The sequence below is a fragment of the Oncorhynchus masou genome, chromosome 12 (genome assembly GCF_036934945.1).
Source record: "Oncorhynchus masou masou isolate Uvic2021 chromosome 12, UVic_Omas_1.1, whole genome shotgun sequence".
NCBI classification, from domain to species: Eukaryota; Metazoa; Chordata; class Actinopteri; order Salmoniformes; family Salmonidae; genus Oncorhynchus; species Oncorhynchus masou.
In genome coordinates this window covers 6,950,024-6,973,910 of record NC_088223.1, presented here as the reverse complement: position 1 = coordinate 6,973,910, position 23,887 = coordinate 6,950,024, and the positions used below count along the sequence as shown (strand labels likewise).

At 43.1% G+C, this 23,887-nt stretch overlaps 1 non-coding gene across 1 annotated transcript; it reads right to left on the bottom strand.

Annotated features, from left to right (window-relative positions):
• Nucleotides 1-3,938: 3,938 nt before the first annotated feature.
• On the bottom strand, nt 3,939-4,014 carry trnaa-ugc (transfer RNA alanine (anticodon UGC)). Its single transcript has one exon. It is a non-coding gene; the product is annotated as a tRNA-Ala (tRNA).
• Nucleotides 4,015-23,887: the final 19,873 nt, after the last annotated feature.

Genomic DNA, 23,887 nt, shown 5'->3' with positions numbered 1-23,887 from the left:
GGACTACAGTATCACAGGACCACAGTATCACAGGACCACAGTATCACAGGACCACAGTATCACAGGACTACAGTATCACAGGACTACAGTATCACAGGACTACAGTATCACAGGACTACAGTATCACAGGACCACAGTATCACAGGACCACAGTATCACAGGACCACAGTATCACAGGACCACAGTATCACAGGACTACAGTATCACAGGACTACAGTATCACAGGACTACAGTATCACAGGACTACAGTATCACAGGACTACAGTATCACAGGACTACAGTATCACAGGACTACAGTATCACAGGACTACAGTATCACAGGACTACAGTATCACAGGACTACAGTATCACAGGACTACAGTACCACAGTATCACAGGACTACAGTATCACAGGACTACAGTATCACAGGACTACAGTATCACAGGACTACAGTATCACAGGACCACAGTATCACAGGACCACAGTATAACAGGACTACAGTATAACAGGACTACAGTATCACAGGACCACAGTATCATAGTATCATAGTATCACAGGACTACAGTATCACAGGACTACAGTATCACAGGACTACAGTATCACAGGACCACAGTATCACAGGACTACAGGACCATAGTATCATAGTATCACAGGACCACAGTATCATAGTATCATAGTATCACAGGACCACAGTATCATAGTATCATAGTATCACAGGACCACAGTATCATAGTATCACAGGACCACAGTATCATAGTATCACAGGACTACAGTATCACAGGACTACAGTATCATAGTATCACAGGACCACAGTATCACAGGACTACAGTATCATAGTATCACAGGACCACAGTATCACAGGACTACAGTATCACAGGACTACAGTATCATAGTATCACAGGACCACAGTATCATAGTATCACAGGACCACAGTATCACAGGACTACAGTATCATAGTATCACAGGACCACAGTATCACAGGACTACAGTATCATAGTATCACAGGACCACAGTATCACAGGACTACAGTATCATAGTATCACAGGACTACAGTATCATAGTATCACAGGACCACAGTATCATAGTATCACAGGACTACAGTATCATAGTATCACAGGACCACAGTATCATAGTATCACAGGACCACAGTATCATAGTATCACAGGACCACAGTATCACAGGACCACAGTATCATAGTATCACAGGACAACAGTATCATAGTATCACAGGACCACAGTATCATAGTATCACAGGACTACAGTATCACAGGACTACAGTATCATAGTATCACAGGACCACAGTATCACAGGACTACAGTATCATAGTATCACAGGACAACAGTATCATAGTATCACAGGACCACAGTATCATAGTATCACAGGACTACAGTATCACAGGACTACAGTATCATAGTATCACAGGACCACAGTATCACAGGACTACAGTATCACAGGACTACAGTATCACAGGACTACAGTATCATAGTATCACAGGACCACAGTATCACAGGACTACAGGACCACAGGACTACAGTATCATAGTACCACAGGACTACAGTATCATAGTATCACAGGACTACAGTATCATAGTATCACAGGACCACAGTATCATAGTATCACAGGACCACAGTATCACAGGACCACAGTATCATAGTATCACAGGACCACAGTATCACAGGACTACAGTATCATAGTATCACAGGACTACAGTATCATAGTATCACAGGACCACAGTATCATAGTATCACAGGACCACAGTATCACAGGAACACAGTATCACAGGACTACAGTATCACAGGACTACAGTATCACAGTACCATAGTATCACAGGACCACAGTATCACAGGACTACAGTATCACAGGACCACAGTATCACAGGACTACAGTATCATAGTATCACAGGACCACAGTATCACAGGACTACAGTATCATAGTATCACAGGACCACAGTATCATAGTATCACAGGACTACAGTATCACAGGACTACAGTATCATAGTATCACAGGACCACAGTATCATAGTATCACAGGACCATAGTATCACAGGACTACAGTATCATAGTATCACAGGACCATAGTATCACAGGACTACAGTATCATAGTATCACAGGACTACAGTATCACAGGACTACAGTATCATAGTATCACAGGACCACAGGACCACAGGACCACAGGACTACAGTATCATAGTATCACAGGACTACAGTATCACAGGACTACAGTATCATAGTATCACAGGACCATAGTATCACAGGACCATAGTATCACAGGACTACAGTATCATAGTATCACAGGACCACAGTATCACAGGACTACAGTATCATAGTATCACAGGACTACAGTATCACAGGACTACAGTATCATAGTATCACAGGACCATAGTATCACAGGACTACAGGACCACAGGACCACAGGACTACAGTATCACAGTATCACAGGACCACAGTATCACAGGACTACAGTATCACAGTATCACAGGACCACAGTATCACAGGACTACAGTATCATAGTATCACAGGACTACAGTATCATAGTATCACAGGACTACAGTATCACAGGACTACAGTATCACAGGACTACAGTATCACAGGACTACAGTATCACAGGACTACAGTATCATAGTATCACAGGACCACAGTATCACAGGACTACAGTATCATAGTATCACAGGACTACAGTATCACAGGACCACAGTATCACAGGACTACAGTATCACAGGACTACAGTATCACAGGACTACAGTATCACAGTATCACAGGACTACAGTATCATAGTATCACAGGACTACAGTATCATAGTATCACAGGACCACAGTATCACAGGACTACAGTATCACAGGACTACAGTATCACAGGACTACAGTATCATAGTATCACAGGACCACAGTATCACAGGACTACAGTATCACAGGACCACAGTATCACAGGACTACAGTATCACAGGACCACAGTATCACAGGACTACAGTATCACAGGACTACAGTATCACAGGACTACAGTATCATAGTATCACAGGACCACAGTATCACAGGACTACAGTATCACAGGACCACAGTATCACAGGACTACAGTATCACAGGACCACAGTATCACAGGACTACAGTATCATAGTATCACAGGACCACAGTATCATAGTATCACAGGACCACAGTATCACAGGACTACAGTATCATAGTATCACAGGACTACAGGACCACAGTATCATAGTATCACAGGACCACAGTATCACAGGACTACAGTATCATAGTATCACAGGACCATAGTATCACAGGACTACAGTATCATAGTATCACAGGACCACAGTATCATAGTATCACAGGACCACAGTATCACAGGACTACAGTATCATAGTATCACAGGACTACAGGACCACAGTATCATAGTATCACAGGACCACAGTATCACAGGACTACAGTATCATAGTATCACAGGACCATAGTATCACAGGACTACAGTATCATAGTATCACAGGACCACAGTATCATAGTATCACAGGACTACAGTATCACAGGACTACAGTATCATAGTATCACAGGACCACAGTATCACAGGACTACAGTATCATAGTATCACAGGACCACAGTATCACAGGACTACAGGACTACAGTATCACAGTATCACAGGACTACAGTATCATAGTATCACAGGACCACAGTATCACAGTATCACAGGACTACAGTATCATAGTATCACAGGACCACAGTATCACAGGACCACAGTATCATAGTATCACAGGACTACAGTATCATAGTATCACAGGACCACAGGACCACAGTATCACAGGACCACAGTATCATAGTATCACAGGACTACAGTATCATAGTATCACAGGACTACAGTATCACAGGACTACAGTATCATAGTATAATAAAATATAATAATAATATATCCCATTTAGCAGACGCTTTTGTCCAAAGCGACTTACAAGTCGGCTGGGGCCACTACTTTTTTACATATGGGTGGCCCCGGCGGGAATCGAACCCACGACGCTTGGCGTTGCAAGCGCCATGCTCTACCGACTGAGCCACACAGGACCCACGTAGTATCATAGTATCATAGTATCACAGGACCACAGTATCATAGTATCACAGGACCACAGTATCATAGTATCACAGGACCACAGTATCATAGTATCACAGGACTACAGTATCACAGGACTACAGTATCACAGGACCACAGTATCACAGGACCACAGTATCATAGTATCATAGTATCACAGGACCACAGTATCATAGTATCATAGTATCACAGGACCACAGTATCATAGTATCACAGGACTACAGTATCATAGTATCACAGGACCACAGTATCACAGGACTACAGTATCACAGGACTACAGTATCACAGGACTACAGTATCACAGGACTACAGTATCACAGGACTACAGTATCACAGGACTACAGTATCACAGGACTACAGTATCACAGGACCACAGTATCATAGTATCACAGGACCACAGTATCATAGTATCACAGGACCATAGTATCACAGGACTACAGTATCACAGGACCACAGTATCACAGGACTACAGTATCACAGGACTACAGTATCACAGGACTACAGTATCACAGGACTACAGTATCACAGGACTACAGTATCACAGGACCACAGTATCATAGTATCATAGTATCACAGGACTACAGTATCACAGGACTACAGTATCACAGGACTACAGTATCACAGGACTACAGTATCACAGGAATACAGTATCACAGGACCACAGTATCATAGTATCACAGGACCACAGTATCATAGTATCACAGGACCACAGTATCATATTATCACAGGACCACAGTATCACAGGACTACAGTATCACAGGACCACAGTATCACAGGACTACAGTATCACAGGACTACAGTATCACAGGACCACAGTATCACAGGACTACAGTATCACAGGACTACAGTATCACAGGACTACAGTATCACAGGACCACAGTATCACAGGACTACAGTATCACAGGACCACAGTATCACAGGACCACAGTATCACAGGACTACAGTATCACAGGACCACAGTATCACAGGACTACAGTATCACAGGACTACAGTATCACAGGGCTACAGTATCACAGGACAACAGTATCACAGGACTACAGTATCACAGGACCACAGGACCACAGGGCTACAGTATCACAGTACTACAGTATCACAGGACTACAGTATCACAGGACTACAGTATCACAGGACCACAGTATCATAGTATCACAGGACCACAGTATCACAGGACTACAGTATCACAGGACTAAAGTATCACAGGACCACGGTATCATAGTATCACAGTACTACAGTATCACAGGACTACAGTATCACAGGACTACAGTATCACAGGACCACAGTATCACAGTATCACAGTATCACAGGACCACAGTATCACAGGACCACAGTATCACAGGACTACAGTATCACAGGACTACAGTATCATAGTATCACAGGACTACAGGACCACAGTATCACAGGACTACAGTATCACAGGACTACAGTATCATAGTATCACAGGACTACAGTATCACAGTATCACAGGGCCACAGTATCATAGTACCACAGGACCACAGTATCACAGGACTACAGTATCACAGGACTACAGTATCATAGTATCACAGGACTACAGTATCATAGTATCACAGGACTACAGTATCACAGGGCTACAGTATCACAGGACTACAGTATCACAGTATCACAGGACTACAGTATCACAGGGCCACAGTATCATAGTACCACAGGACCATAGTACCACAGGACTACAGTATCACAGGACTACAGTATCACAGGACTACAGTATCACAGGACTACAGTATCATAGTATCACAGGACTACAGTATCATAGTATCACAGGACTACAGTATCACAGGGCTACAGTATCACAGGACTACAGTATCACAGTATCACAGGACTACAGTATCACAGGGCCACAGTATCATAGTACCACAGGACCACAGTATCACAGGACTACAGTATCATAGTATCACAGGACTACAGTATCATAGTATCACAGGACTACAGTATCACAGGGCTACAGTATCACAGGACTACAGTATCACAGGACTACAGTATCACAGGACTACAGTATCATAGTATCACAGGACTACAGTATCATAGTATCACAGGACTACAGTATCACAGGGCTACAGTATCACAGGACTACAGTATCACAGTATCACAGGACTACAGTATCACAGGACTACAGTATCACAGGACCACAGGACCACAGTATCACAGGACTACAGTATCACAGGACCACAGTATCACAGGACTACAGTATCACAGGACTACAGTATCACAGGACTACAGTATCACAGGACCACAGTATCACAGGACTACAGTATCACAGGACCACAGTATCACAGGACTACAGTATCACAGGACTACAGTATCACAGGACTACAGTATCACAGGACTACAGTATCACAGGACCACAGTATCACAGGACCACAGTATCACAGGACCACAGTATCACAGGACTACAGTATCACAGGACTACAGTATCACAGGACTACAGTATCACAGGACCACAGTATCACAGGACTACAGTATCACAGGACCACAGTATCACAGGACCACAGTATCACAGGACTACAGTATCACAGGGCTACAGTATCACAGGACTACAGTATCACAGTATCACAGGACTACAGTATCACAGGACCACAGTATCACAGTACCACAGGACCACAGTATCACAGGACTACAGTATCACTGGACTACAGTATCACAGGACTACAGGACCACAGTATCACAGGACCACAGTATCACTGGACTACAGTATCACAGGACTACAGGACCACAGTATCACAGGACCACAGTATCACAGGACTACAGTATCACAGGACCACTGGACCACAGGACTACAGTATCACAGGACCACAGTATCACAGTACCACAGGACCACAGTATCACAGGACTACAGTATCACAGGACCACAGTATCACAGGACTACAGTATCACAGGACTACAGTATCACAGGACTACAGTATCATGGTACCACAGGACTACAGTATCACAGGACTACAGTATCACAGTATCACAGGACTACAGGACCACTGGACCACAGGACTACAGTATCACAGGACTACAGTATCACAGTACCACAGGACCACAGTATCACAGGACCACAGTATCACAGGACCACAGTATCACAGGACTACAGTATCACAGGACCACTGGACCACAGGACCACAGTATCACAGGACTACAGTATCACAGGACCACAGTATCACAGGACTACAGTATCACAGGACTACAGTATCACAGGACTACAGTATCACAGGACTACAGTATCACAGGACTACAGGACCACAGTATCACAGGACTACAGTATCATGGTACCACAGGACTACAGTATCACAGGACTACAGTATCACAGTATCACAGGACTACAGTACCACAGGACTACAGTATCACAGGACTACAGTATCACAGTATCACAGGACTACAGTACCACAGGACCACAGTATCACAGGACTACAGTATCACAGGACCACAGTATCACAGGACCACAGGACTACAGTATCACAGGACCACAGTATCACAGGACCACAGGACTACAGTATCACAGGACTACAGTATCACATGACTACAGGACCACAGGACCACAGTATCACAGGACCACAGTATCACAGGACCACAGTATCACAGGACCACAGTATCACAGGACTACAGTACCACAGGACCACAGTATCACAGGACTACAGTATCACAGGACCACAGTATCACAGGACCACAGGACTACAGTATCACAGGACTACAGTATCACAGGACCACAGGACCACAGGACTACAGTATCATAGGACTACAGTATCATAGTATCACAGGACTACAGTATCACAGGACTACAGTATCACAGGACCACAGGACCACAGGACTACAGTATCACAGGACCACAGTATCATAGTATCACAGGACTACAGTATCACAGGACTACAGTATCACAGGACCACAGGACCACAGGACTACAGTATCATAGGACTACAGTATCATAGTATCACAGGACTACAGTATCACAGGACCACAGGACCACAGGACTACAGTATCACAGGACTACAGTATCACAGGACTACAGTATCACAGGACTACAGTACCACAGTATCACAGGACCACAGTATCACAGGACTACAGTATCACAGGACCACAGTATCACAGGACTACAGTATCACAGGACTACAGTATCACAGGACCACAGGACCACAGGACTACAGTATCACAGGACCACAGTATCACAGGACTACAGTATCACAGGACTACAGTATCACAGGACTACAGGACTACAGTATCACAGGACTACAGTATCACAGGACCACAGTATCACAGGACTACAGTATCACAGGACCACAGTATCACAGGACTACAGTATCACAGGACTACAGTATCACAGGACTACAGTATCACAGGACTACAGTATCACAGGACCACAGTATCACAGGACCACAGTATCATAGGACCACAGGACCACAGTATCACAGTATCACAGGACTACAGTATCACAGGACTACAGTATCACAGGACTACAGTATCACAGTATCACAGTATCACAGGACTACAGGACTACAGTATCACAGGACTACAGTATCATAGTATCACAGGACTACAGTATCACAGGACTACAGTATCACAGTATCACAGGACCACAGTATCACAGGACTACAGTATCACAGGACCACAGTATCACAGGACTACAGTATCACAGGACTACAGTATCACAGGACTACAGTATCACAGGACCACAGTATCACAGTATCACAGGACCACAGTATCACAGGACTACAGTATCACAGGACCACAGTATCACAGGACTACAGTATCACAGGACTACAGTATCACAGGACTACAGTATCACAGGACCACAGTATCACAGGACTACAGTATCACAGGACTACAGTATCACAGGACCACAGTATCACAGGACTACAGTATCACAGGACTACAGTATCACAGGACTACAGTATCACAGGACTACAGTATCACAGTATCACAGGACCACAGTATCACAGGACTACAGTATCACAGGACCACAGTATCACAGTATCACAGGACTACAGTATCACAGGACCACAGTATCACAGGACCACAGTATCACAGGACTACAGTACCACAGTATCACAGTACTACAGTATCACAGGACTACAGTATCACAGGACTACAGTATCACAGGACTACAGTATCACAGGACTACAGTATCACAGGACCACAGTATCACAGGACCACAGTATCACAGGACTACAGTATCACAGGACTACAGTATCACAGGACTACAGTATCACAGGACTACAGTATCACAGGACTACAGTATCACAGGACCACAGTATCACAGGACTACAGTATCACAGGACTACAGTATCACAGGACCACAGTATCACAGGACTACAGTATCACAGGACCACAGTATCACAGGACCACAGTATCACAGGACTACAGTATCACAGGACTACAGTATCACAGGACTACAGTATCACAGGACTACAGTATCACAGGACCACAGTATCACAGGACTACAGTATCACAGGACTACAGTATCATAGGACTACAGGACTACAGGACTACAGGACCACAGGATAATATGGATCCTTTGTGTTTGTGTTTCTCCTACAGAGATATGTCTGGGTGCATTACGTTACATGACATGCATTCTGGCAGGAATGAATTATCTTAATAAATTGCAGTAGTTTAAGTCATGAATACCTGTTCCTACAACCTTTGACCAAATGGTTCTCCTCATGTCGTTCCTGTAAATCGGTTTCCCCATTTTTTCCTTATAGGTCCTGAACCATCAGGTAGAATTTCAATAAATCCTTGATGTCAATAATCTTCTTTGGGATAGCAGCTTCTTTCAGTATTATTATAATTTCTGCTAGATGCCTTCGGGTTCATCCAGATTCTGTTGAAGCGATTGAATAAGATTTCTGAGTTAGTAAGAACTCTGAGTAGTAAGAATTGTTCTTGCCTCTAGCACTGCGTAATAGGAGGGAGAGGTTGAGCTATGTGCATAGTCAGCGGTTACACGTGTGTGTGATGATGATGATGATGAAGAATAATATGCACCCTCAGGGAGAGCCCAGCTCTGCCCCTCCCCTCATCCTGGAATTTGGGTTGTCAATCAACATTATTGATGTCCTTCCCCACCCCCTTCTCCATCCCTCTCCCCATCTGTCCTCTCCCCCAATCCCCCCTCCCATCCCTTCCCCCAGATTAGTAATTACATAGGCTCTAATTACCTACCCGTGAATGCACACACTAGAATGGCCACTCAGTGTTGTTGCTAGTACTTGCTCTCAAAATGTGTATCGCCTGGGTTAACTTGATTGAGTTGCCAAAAACAGTTAATATGTACTATATGAGTGGGTGGATAAACACACAATTATACCACAGAGTACATGTACAATCTGCAAAAGTATGATGTAATTACTAGGTATTACACAGGATTTAGTCAATTAAAATTAAGGTTGTTTCTTGGGGGGTACTTACACTTCCGTTCAAAAGTTTAGGGTCATGTAGAGATGTCCTTGTTTTTGAAAAGAGAAGCACGTTTTTTTTTTTTTGTCCATTAAAATAACATCAAATTGATCAGAAATACCGTGTAGACATTGTTAATGTTGTAAATTACTATTGTAGCTGGAAACGGCTGATTTTTTTTACGGTATATCTACATAGGTGAACAGAGGCCAATTACCAGCAACCATCACTCCTGTGTTCCAATGACAGGTTGTGTTAGCTAATCCAAGTTTATCATTTTAAAAGGCTAATTGATTATTAGAAAACCCTTTTGCAATTATGTTAGCACAGCTGAAAACTGTTGTTCTGATTAAAGAAGCAATAAAACTGGTCTTCTTTAGACTAGTTGAGTATCTGGAGCATCAGCATTTGTGGGTTTGATTACAGGCTCAAAATGTCCAGAAACGAAGAACTTTCTTCCGAAACTCGTCAGTCTATTCTTGTTCTGAGAAATGAAGGCTATTCCATGTGAGAAATTGCCAAGAAACTGAAGATCTCATACAAAGCTGTGTACTACTCCCTTCACAGAACAGCGCAGACTGGCCCTAACCAGAATAGAAGGGAGGTCCCGGTGCACAACTGAGCAAGAGGACAAGTACATTAGGGTGTCTAGTTTGAGAAACAGACGCCTCACAAGTCCTTATTGACAGCTTCATTAAATAGTACCCACAAAACACCAGTCTCAACGTCAACAGTGAAGAGGTGACTCCGGGATGCTGGCCTTCTAGGCAGAGTTGCAAAGAAAAAGCCATATCTCAGACTGGCCAATAAAAATAAAAAATTAAGATGGGCAAAATGAACACAGACACTGGACAGAGGAACTCTGCCTAGAAGGCCAGTGTCCCAGAGTTGCCTCTTCACTGTTGACGTTGAGACTGCTGTTTTGCGGGTACTATTTAATGAAGTCAAAAGGTCAAAATAGTTTTTAATTTTGTCCCAATTCACCCTCATAACTGTTGGGAACCAGCCTGTTGGGAACCAGCCTGGTCTCTGCGTTCACCATTATATTTAACTGTTATGATGTCTGAAGTGAAATAGAAAAGGTGAACACAGCGATCAGGTTGGTTCTACCAGGCTAATCAAAACCACCATTGACAAATGTCATCAGTGCTCTGTGTGTGTGTCTGTGTGCGTGTGTGTCTGTGCCATTGGTAATAGACCAGTGGACTGTGTGTGTGTTTGTGTGTATATTTTCACAGAAACATGTATGGAGCAAGGACATGGAGACTTGCAAGATGATGTGATGGAGTCCAGACCAACACAGGCTTGATACTGATGTCTCTGAATAGAGAGAGAGACCTGCTACTCAGCATTAACATTGGAGTTTTACTTGTGTATACTGCACCAGGATCAGGGAGGTATGACCACTGACATGTTACCGTGGTAACCCTATTACCACTAGAAAGGAAGGTATGACCACTCGTACATGTTACCATGGTAACCCCATTAGCACCAGACAAAATGCCAATAGGCACAGTATCTGTATCAGCTGGGAATGACGATGAAAGATGAAAAGGTAGACATTGTTATATTAGCAGAACACTGACCTGTGTTATTCTGTAAAGGGTTGTTTATTTTGCATGGACCTGTTACTACATTTACATTTGAAAGTTAGTTAGTTTTAAACACTTAGTTTAAAAGATATCTATATCAATTCAGCAATTGCATTCTTCTCATATTAGTCTGTAGGCTACTGACCTATTCAAGGCTTCCTCCATCATCTCACCGCACATCTGTCTGTAGTTATTGAAGTCAACCTGCAGGGGGAGGTTTGTTGTGACTGAGTGGAGGGGAGGGGACAGCTGTAGACAAGGTTCTGACAGAAGGGTGTGTCTTGGCGGTGGCAAGGACACACCCAAGACACACCCACATCAAACCACACCCCCAAGACAACTCATGTTTGGCTTCTGTCATGGCCGCCAGTATTTCTTGACAAGCCAGACAAAAAAAAAAAAAAACTAGGCCAAGTCAGTGGGGACAGTTCCCCTTTAAGTGGCAAGAAAAGAGTCACGTTATTGCAGTGGTTTAGTATCGCCATCTAGTGTACTTTTACTAAACACTGAGTTTACACTGACATCAGCCATGTCGGTCCTGCAATAGCATAACTTCACCAATAGGTGTCAGCAAAGTGTACTACAGATTCCTTGCATTGTCACATATCACAGCTGAAGTACTACAGTATGACAATTGGGTACTTTTTCCACCACTGATGGCCAGAGGGGGAGAGATGTGTCCACCAACGATCCACAACCCCAAACTGTCCATGGAACTGAGTGAAAGTTAATGTAGAGTACCAGTCAATAATTTGGACCTTCTCATTAAAGGATTTTCTTTGTTTTTCTACAGTTTTTCTACAAACTGAAACTTCCGTATGTGTGATGTCTACTGTTAATTTTTTATTGTTTATTTCACTTTATATATTATCTACCTTACTTGCTTTGGCAATGTTAACACATGTTTCCCATGCCAATAAAGCCCTTGAATTGAATAATAGTGAAGACAAACTATGAAATAACACATATGGAATCGTGTAGTAACCACACACAAAAAAGTGTTAAACAAGTCCAAATATATTTTAGATTCTTCAAAGTAGCTACCCTTTGCCTTGATGACAGCTTTGCACACTCTTGGCATCCTCTCAAACAGCTTCATGGGGTAGTCACCTGGAATGCTTTTCCAGCAGTCTTAAAGGAGTTCCCACCTATGCTGAGCACTTGGTGGCTGTTTTACCTTCACTCTGCAGTCCAACTCATCCCAAGCCATTTCAATTGGGTTGTGGTCGGGTGATTGTGGAGGCCAGGTCATCTGATGCAGCACTCCATCACTCTCAGTGAATAGCCCTTACACAGCCTGGAGGTGTGTTGGGTCATTGTCCTGTTGAAAAACAAATGATAGTCCCATTAAGCACAAACCAAATGGGATGGTGTATCGTTGCAGAATGCTGTGCATACTGATTAAGTGTGCCTTGAATTCTAAATAAATCACTGACAGTGTCACCAGCAAAACACCCCCACACCTCCTCCTCCATGCTTCACAGTGGGAACCACACATGGTGAGATTATCCGTTCACCTACTCTGCGTCTCACAAAGACACGGCGGTTGGACCCAAAAATCTTACATTTGGACTCAGACCAAAGGACAGATTTCCACCGGTCTAATGTCCATTGCTCGTGTTTGTTGCCCAAGAGATTCTCTTCTTATTGGTGTCTTTTAGTAGTGGTTTCTATGCAGCAATTCAATCATGAAGGACTGATTCATGCAGTTAACTCTGAACAGTTGATGTTGAGATGTGTCTGTTATTGAACTCTGAAACATTTACTTGGGCTGCTATTTCTAAAGCTGGTAACTCTAATGAACTTATCCTCTGCAGCAGAGGTAACTCTGGGTCTTCCTTTCCTGTGGAGGTCCTCATTAGAGCCAGTTTCATCATAGCACTTGATGGGTTTTTGCGAGTGCACTTGAAGAAACTTTAAAAGTTCTTGAAATATTCCATATTGACTGACCTTCATGTCTTAAAGTAATGGTGGACTGTCGTTTCTTGCCATAATATGGACTTGGTCTTTTACCAAATAGGGCCATCGTCTGTATACCCCCCCTACCTTGTCACAACACAACTGACTGGCTGAAATGCATTAAGAATGAAAGAAATTCCGCAAATTAACTTAAGGCACACCTGTTAATTGAAATACATTCCAGGTGACTACCTCATGAAGCTGGTTGAGAAAATGCCAAGAGTGTGCAAAGCTGTCATCCAAGGCAAAGTGCGGCTACTTTGAAGAATCTCAAATATATTTTGACTTGTTTAACACTTTTTTTGGTTACTACTTGATTCCATGTGTGTTATTTCATGGTTTTGATGTCTTCTCTATTATTCTTCAAATAAAAAGCCTTGAATAAGTAGGTGTATACAAACTATTGACTAGTAATGTGCAAACACACTTTATTTTTTATTCCCCTTTATTTAACTAGGTAGGCTAGTTGAGAACACCTTTATTTAACTAGGTAGGCTAGTTGAGAACAACTTTATTTAACTAGGTAGGCTAGTTGAGAACAAGTTCTCATTTGCAACTGCGACCTGGCCAAGATAAAGCACAGCAGATTGTTTATTCCATGTGTATGTGTCAAACATACAATCAATAATACAGTAGAACAATCTATATACAGCATGAGAGTAGAGATACTGGGCTGCAAAGGAGCAAGAGAAATAAATAAATAAATAAATAAATAAATAAATACAGAGGTAGTTGGATGGACTATTTCCAGATTAGCTATGTACAGGTGCAGTGATCTGTGAACTGCTCTGACAGCTGGTTTTTAAAGCTAGTGAGGGAGGTAAGTCTCCAGCTTCAGAGATTTTTTGCAGTTCGTTCCAGTAATTGGCAGCAGAGAACTGGAAGGAGAGGCGGCCAAAGGAAGAATTGACTTGGGGTGACCAGTGAGATACACCTGCTGGAGCGCGTGCTACGTGTGGGTGCCGCTATGGTGACCAGTGAGCTGAGATAAGGCAGGGCAGAGCAGAGACTTGTAGATGACCTGGAGCCAGTGGGTTTGGCGAAGAGTATGAAGTGAGGGCCAGCCAACGAGAACAAACAGGTCGCAGTGGTGGGTAGTATATGGGGCTTTGGTGACAAAACGGATGGCACTGTGATCGACTGCATCCAATTTGTTGAGTAGAGTGTTGGAGGCTATTTTGTAAATGACATCGCCGAAGTCAAGGATCGGTAGGATAGTCAGTTTTACGAGGGTATGTTTGGCAGCATGAGTGAAGGATGCTTTGTTGCGAAATAGGAAGCCGATTCTAGATTTAATTTTGGATTGGAGATGTTTAATGTGAGTCTGGAAGGAGAGTTTACAGTCTAACCAGACACCTAGGTATTTGTAGTTGTCCACATATTCTAAGTCAGAGCCGTCCAGATTAGTGATGCTGGACAGGCGTGCAGGTGCGGGCAGCGAGCAGTTGAAGAGCATGCATTTAGTTTTACTTGCTTTTAAGAGCAGTTGGAGGCCACAGAAGGAGAGTTGTATGGCATTGAAGCTCATCTGGAGGTTAGTTAACACAGTGTCCAACGAAGGGCCAGAAGTATACAGAATGGTGTCTGCGTAGAGGTGGATCAGAGAATCACCCGCAGCGAGAGCGACATCATTGATGACTACAGAGAAAAAAGTCGGCCCAAGAATTGAACCCTGTTGCACCCCAATAGAGACTGCCAGAGGTCCAGACAACAGGCCCTCCGATTTGAAACCCTGAACTCTATCGGAGAAGTAGTTGGTGAACCAAGCGAGGCAATAATTTGAGAAACCAAGGCTGTTGAGTCTGCCAATAAGAATGTTGTGATCGACAAGAGTTGAAAGCTTTAGCCAGGTCGATGAATATGTCTGCACAGAACTGTCTTTTAGCGATGAATGAATACAGCTGCACAGTATTGTCTCTTATTGATGGCGGTTATGATGCCATTTAGGACTTTGAGCGTGGCTGAGGTGCACCCATGACCAGCTCGGAAACCAGATTGCATAGCGGAGAAGGTATGGTGAGATTCTAAAAGGTTGGTAATCTCTTTAAAAACTTGGCTTTCAAAGACCTTAGAAAGGCAAGGTAGAATAGATATAGGTCTGTAGCAGTTTGGGTCTAGAGTGTCTCCCCCTTTAAAGAGGGGGATGACCGCAGCAGCTTTCCAATATTTGGGAATCTCAGACAATACGAAAGAGAGGTTGAACAGGCTAATAATTGGGGTTCCAATAATTTTGGCAGATCATTTTAGAAAGAGAGGATCCATATTGCCTAGCCCGAGTGATATGTAGGGGTCCAAATTTTGCAGCTCCTTCAGAACATCAGCTATCTGGATTTGGGTGAAGGAGAAGGGGGAGGTTTGGGCGAGTTGCTGTGGGGAGCGCAGGGCTGTTGACAGGAGTAGGGGTAGCCAGGTGGAAAGCATGGCCAGCCGTAGAAAAATGCTTATTGAAATTCTTAATTATTGTGGATTTATCGGTAGTGACAGTGCTTCCTAGCCTCGGTGTAGTGGGAGAAGGTGCTCTTATTCTCCATAGACTTTACAGTGTCCCAGAACTTTTTTGAGTTTGTACTACAAGATGCACATTTCTGTTTGAAAAAGCTAGCCTTAGCTTTCCTAACTGCCCGTGTATATTGGTTCCTAACTTCCCTAAAAAGCAGTACGCCACAGGATGTTTTTGTGCTGGTCAAGGGCAGACAGGTCTGGAGTGAACCAAGGGCTGTATCTGTTCCTGGTTCTACATTTCTTGAAAGGGGCATGCTTATTTCAGATGGTGAGGAAGGCACTTTTAAGGAATAACCAGGCATCCTCTACTGTCAGGATGAGGTCAATGTCATTCCAGGACACACGGGGAGAATATAGCCCAAGAGTCCAAGTCCATACGGACATGCCATTCCTCTAATGTAAACACAGTGACATCATTAACTTCAGAACCTGTTGTGTACAGTGATTTGTGTCTCAACGACTCTTAAGTACATTGACGGGACTGATGGACTTTGACACCCATCAGCTGAGATTTCTAAACAAGCCATGTATGTGTTTATGCGTGCATGCGTATGCGTGCATGCGTATGCGTGCATGCGTGTGTGCCCGCAGCAGCTGATTGGCCACTGAGGACAGTCACTTGAACTTGAGCCTAGAGGTAATTTCAGTCCAAAGAAGAGAGAACCAGTTGAACAGGTTCGGACAAGAAATGAACAGGATCAGGCCAGAGATGAACAGGATCAGACCAGAGATGAACAGGATCAGACCAGAGATGAACAGGATCAGACCAGAGATGAACAGGATCAGACCAGAGATGAACAGGATCAGGCCAGAGATGAACAGGATCAGACCAGAGATGAACAGGATCAGGCCAGAGATGAACAGGATCAGACCAGAGATGAACAGGATCAGACCAGAGATGAACAGGATCAGACCAGAGATGAACAGGATCAGACCAGAGATGAACAGGATCAGACCAGAGATGAACAGAATCAGACCAGAGATGAACAGGATCAGATGAACAGGATCAGACCAGAAATTAACAGGATCAGGCCAGAGATGAACAGGATCAGGCCAGAAATTAACAGGATCAGGCCAGAGATGAACAGGATCAGGCCAGAGATGAACAGGATCAGGCCAGAGATGAACAGGATCAGGCCAGAGATGAACAGAATCAGATGAACAGGATCAGACCAGAGATGAACAGGATCAGATGAACAGGATCAGACCAGAGATGAACAGGATCAGACCAGAGATGAACAGGATCAGGCCAGAGATGAACAGGATCAGACCAGAGATGAACAGGATCAGGCCAGAGATGAACAGGATCAGATGAACAGGATCAGACCAGAGATGAACAGGATCAGACCAGAGATGAACAGGATCAGGCCAGAGATGAACAGGATCAGACCAGAGATGAACAGGATCAGATGAACAGGATCAGACCAGAGATGAACAGGATCAGATGAACAGGATCAGACCAGAGATGAACAGGATCAGACCAGAGATGAACAGAATCAGACCAGAGATGAACAGGATCAGACCAGAGATGAACAGGATCAGATGAACAGGATCAGACCAGAGATGAACAGGATCAGATGAACAGGATCAGACCAGAGATGAACAGGATCAGACCAGAGATGAACAGAATCAGACCAGAGATGAACAGGATCAGACCAGAGATGAACAGGATCAGATGAACAGGATCAGACCAGAGATGAACAGGATCAGACCAGAGATGAACAGGATCAGACCAGAGATGAACAGGATCAGGCCAGAGATGAACAGGATCAGACCAGAGATGAACAGGATCAGACCAGAGATGAACAGGATCAGACCAGAGATGAACAGGATCAGATGAACGGGATCAGATGAACGGGATCAGATGGACGGGATCAGATGAACGGGATCAGATGAACGGGATCAGACCAGAAATTAACAGGATCAGGCCAGAGATGAACAGGATCAGACCAGAGATGAACAGGATCAGGCCAGAAATTAACAGGATCAGATGAACAGGATCAGACCAGAGATGAACAGGATCAGACCAGAGATGAACAGGATCAGGCCAGAGATGAACAGGATCAGACCAGAGATGAACAGGATCAGACCAGAGATGAACAGGATCAGACCAGAGATGAACAGGATCAGACCAGAGATGAACAGGATCAGATGAACAGGATCAGACCAGAGATGAACAGGATCAGATGAACAGGATCAGACCAGAGATGAACAGGATCAGACCAGAGATGAACAGGATCAGGCCAGAGATGAACAGGATCAGACCAGAGATGAACAGGATCAGATGAACAGGATCAGACCAGAGATGAACAGGATCAGACCAGAGATGAACAGGATCAGATGAACAGGATCAGACCAGAGATGAACAGGATCAGACCAGAGATGAACAGGATCAGACCAGAGATGAACAGGATCAGACCAGAGATGAACAGGATCAGACCAGAGATGAACAGGATCAGGCCAGAGATGAACAGGATCAGGCCAGAGATGAACAGGATCAGACCAGAGATGAACAGGATCAGGCCAGAGATGAACAGGATCAGGCCAGAGATGAACAGGATCAGATGAACAGGATCAGACCAGAAATTAACAGGATCAGGCCAGAGATGAACAGGATCAGACCAGAGATGAACAGGATCAGACCAGAGATTAACAGGATCAGACCAGAGATGAACAGGATCAGACCAGAGATGAACAGGATCAGATGAACAGGATCAGACCAGAGATGAACAGGATCAGACCAGAGATGAACAGGATCAGACCAGAGATGAACAGGATCAGGCCAGAGATGAACAGGATCAGACCAGAGATGAACAGGATCAGATGAACAGGATCAGACCAGAGATGAACAGGATCAGACCAGAGATGAACAGGATCAGACCAGAGATGAACAGGATCAGACCAGAGATGAACAGGATCAGGCCAGAGATGAACAGGATCTGTCCAGAAATGAACAGGATCAGGCCAGAGATGAACAGAATCAGACCAGAGATGAACAGGATCAGACCAGAGATGAACAGGATCAGGCCAGAGATGAACAGGATCAGACCAGAGATGAACAGGATCAGGCCAGAAATTAACAGGATCAGATGAACAGGATCAGACCAGAGATGAACAGGATCAGACCAGAGATGAACAGGATCAGGCCAGAGATGAACAGGATCAGGCCAGAGATGAACAGGATCAGATGAACAGGATCAGACCAGAAATTAACAGGATCAGGCCAGAGATGAACAGGATCAGACCAGAGATGAACAGGATCAGACCAGAGATTAACAGGATCAGACCAGAGATGAACAGGATCAGACCAGAGATGAACAGGATCAGATGAACAGGATCAGACCAGAGATGAACAGGATCAGGCCAGAGATGAACAGGATCAGATGAACAGGATCAGACCAGAAATTAACAGGATCAGGCCAGAGATGAACAGGATCAGACCAGAGATGAACAGGATCAGACCAGAGATTAACAGGATCAGGCCAGAGATGAACAGGATCAGACCAGAGATGAACAGGATCAGACCAGAGATGAACAGGATCAGACCAGAGATGAACAGGATCAGGCCAGAGATGAACAGGATCAGACCAGAGATGAACAGGATCAGATGAACAGGATCAGACCAGAGATGAACAGGATCAGACCAGAGATGAACAGGATCAGACCAGAGATGAACAGGATCAGACCAGAGATGAACAGGATCAGGCCAGAGATGAACAGGATCAGTCCAGAAATGAACAGGATCAGGCCAGAGATGAACAGAATCAGACCAGAGATGAACAGGATCAGACCAGAGATGAACAGGATCAGGCCAGAGATGAACAGGATCAGACCAGAGATGAACAGGATCAGGCCAGAAATTAACAGGATCAGATGAACAGGATCAGACCAGAGATGAACAGGATCAGACCAGAGATGAACAGGATCAGGCCAGAGATGAACAGGATCAGACCAGAGATGAACAGGATCAGACCAGAGATGAACAGGATCAGATGAACAGGATCAGACCAGAGATGAACAGGATCAGGCCAGAGATGAACAGGATCAGACCAGAGATGAACAGGATCAGACCAGAGATGAACAGGATCAGACCAGAGATGAACAGGATCAGACCAGAGATGAACAGAATCAGATGAACAGGATCAGACCAGAGATGAACAGGATCAGACCAGAGATGAACAGGATCAGACCAGAGATGAACAGGATCAGACCAGAGATGAACAGGATCAGACCAGAGATGAACAGGATCAGGCCAGAGATGAACAGGATCAGGCCAGAGATGAACAGGATCAGACCAGAGATGAACAGGATCAGACCAGAGATGAACAGGATCAGACCAGAGATGAACAGAATCAGACCAGAGATGAACAGGATCAGATGAACAGGATCAGACCAGAAATTAACAGGATCAGGCCAGAGATGAACAGGATCAGACCAGAGATGAACAGGATCAGACCAGAGATTAACAGGATCAGACCAGAGATGAACAGGATCAGACCAGAGATGAACAGGATCAGACCAGAGATGAACAGAATCAGACCAGAGATGAACAGGATCAGACCAGAGATGAACAGGATCAGACCAGAGATGAACAGGATCAGACCAGAGATGAACAGGATCAGGCCAGAGATGAACAGGATCAGGCCAGAGATGAACAGGATCAGACCAGAGATGAACAGGATCAGATGAACAGGATCAGACCAGAGATGAACAGGATCAGACCAGAGATGAACAGGATCAGACCAGAGATGAACAGGATCAGATGAACAGGATCAGACCAGAGATGAACAGGATCAGGCCAGAGATGAACAGGATCAGTCCAGAAATGAACAGGATCAGGCCAGAGATGAACAGAATCAGACCAGAGATGAACAGGATCAGACCAGAGATGAACAGGATCAGGCCAGAGATGAACAGGATCAGACCAGAGATGAACAGGATCAGGCCAGAAATTAACAGGATCAGATGAACAGGATCAGACCAGAGATGAACAGGATCAGACCAGAGATGAACAGGATCAGGCCAGAGATGAACAGGATCAGACCAGAGATGAACAGGATCAGATGAACAGGATCAGACCAGAGATGAACAGGATCAGGCCAGAGATGAACAGGATCAGACCAGAGATGAACAGGATCAGACCAGAGATGAACAGGATCAGATGAACAGGATCAGACCAGAGATGAACAGGATCAGACCAGAGATGAACAGGATCAGACCAGAGATGAACAGGATCAGACCAGAGATGAACAGGATCAGATGAACGGGATCAGATGAACGGGATCAGATGGACGGGATCAGATGAACGGGATCAGATGAACGGGATCAGATGAACGGGATCAGATGAACGGGATCAGATGAACGGGATCAGATCAACGGGATCAGATCAACGGGATCAGATGAACGGGATCAGATGAACGGGATCAGATGAACGGGATCAGATCAACGGGATCAGATCAACGGGATCAGATCAACGGGATCAGATGAACGGGATCAGATGAACGGGCTCAGATGAACGGGATCAGATGAACGGGATCAGATGAACGGGATCAGATGAACAGGATCAGGCAGTGGAAGAGTTTTCCCATGTACAGCAAGCTGTGACCTTTTCCACTATTACTCTGGATTCAATCAATACTTAAAGTCCCAGTGCAGTTAAATAAATACTGTCAAAATGATAATGCCCTTTTAGTTTTAAGAGCTGTTTGAAAAGCCTTCCTGAAATTCCAGCCCGTTGTGGTGGTATGGCGTTTTGTCCTGCCCGGTGACATCACCAAGTGGTCAATTGGTTAATAGACCAATAACAAAGAGAGTTCCAAAGCTCTCTGCCAATAACAGCCACTTTTCAGTTGTCCCCTCCCCACCCAGACCGTCCTAGCAAACTTCTTGCTTGAGAAATAACTCTTTGCTAAGATGCTTTTTTTTTTTGACCATTTTAAATTGAAAACAATCACAATAAGATATATTTCATTGTTACCCACAAATTATTTGATATTGAGAGGTTTTAGGAATCAAAACAATATGAGATTAACATTAAGCAAGATAGTGGAACTAAACTCATGAGACATTTATAAAGTTATATTCTTCAAGAATCAAATGAACATTCATATCATTCATGTAAAGTACACAAATGTTTTTACTCGGGCTTGTATGAAGTCACAGTATTGTGCTGGATTGTTGTAGAACATGTGCAGTGGATCTGGCAGCAATTATCACACCCATTGGTCAATTACACTGAAGCTCTTACCACTGCCCTCCTGGTCACTACTGTGTGTTGACAATGGTATGGAACCACCAGTTCTGATATGATCATTTACGGAATCGGAATCACTAACACCCTTCTGTCACTGATTCCCTTACCTGTGAGTTGTATAACTCCATGCAGCTCAATAGATGCTATGGACGAGGGGTCTCCAACCCTGTTCCTGGAGAACTATCGATCTTATAGGTTTTCGCTCCAACGCCAGGGTTATTATATATATCTTTACAGTCAATATTATTATATATATCTTTATACAGTCAATATTATATATATATCTTTATACAGTCAATATTATTATATATATCTTTATACAGTCAATATTATATATATATCTTTATACAGTCAATATTATTATATATATCTTTACAGTCAATATTATTATATATATCTTTACAGTCAATATTATATATATATATATCTTTACAGTCAATATTATTATATATATCTTTACAGTCAATATTATATATATATATATCTTTATACAGTCAATATTATTATACATATCTTTACAGTCAATATTATATATATATCTTTACAGTCAATATTATTATATATATCTTTACAGTCAATATTATATATATATATATCTTTACAGTCAATATTATTATATATATCTTTACAGTCAATATTATATATATATATATCTTTATACAGTCAATATTATTATACATATCTTTACAGTCAATATTATTATATATATTTTTACAGTCAATATTATATATATATATCTTTACAGTCAATATTATTATACATATCTTTACAGTCAATATTATTATATATATCTTTACAGTCAATATTATATATATATATATCTTTACAGTCAATATTATTATATATATCTTTACAGTCAATATTATATATATATATATCTTTATACAGTCAATATTATTATACATATCTTTACAGTAAATATTATTATATATATTTTTACAGTCAATATTATATATATATATCTTTACAGTCAATATTATTATACATATCTTTACAGTCAAAATTATTATATATATCTTTACAGTCAATATTATTATATATATTTTTACAGTCAATATTATTATATATATCTTTACAGTCAATATTATTATACATATCTTTACAGTCAATATTATTATATATATCTTTATACAGTCAATATTATTATATATATCTTT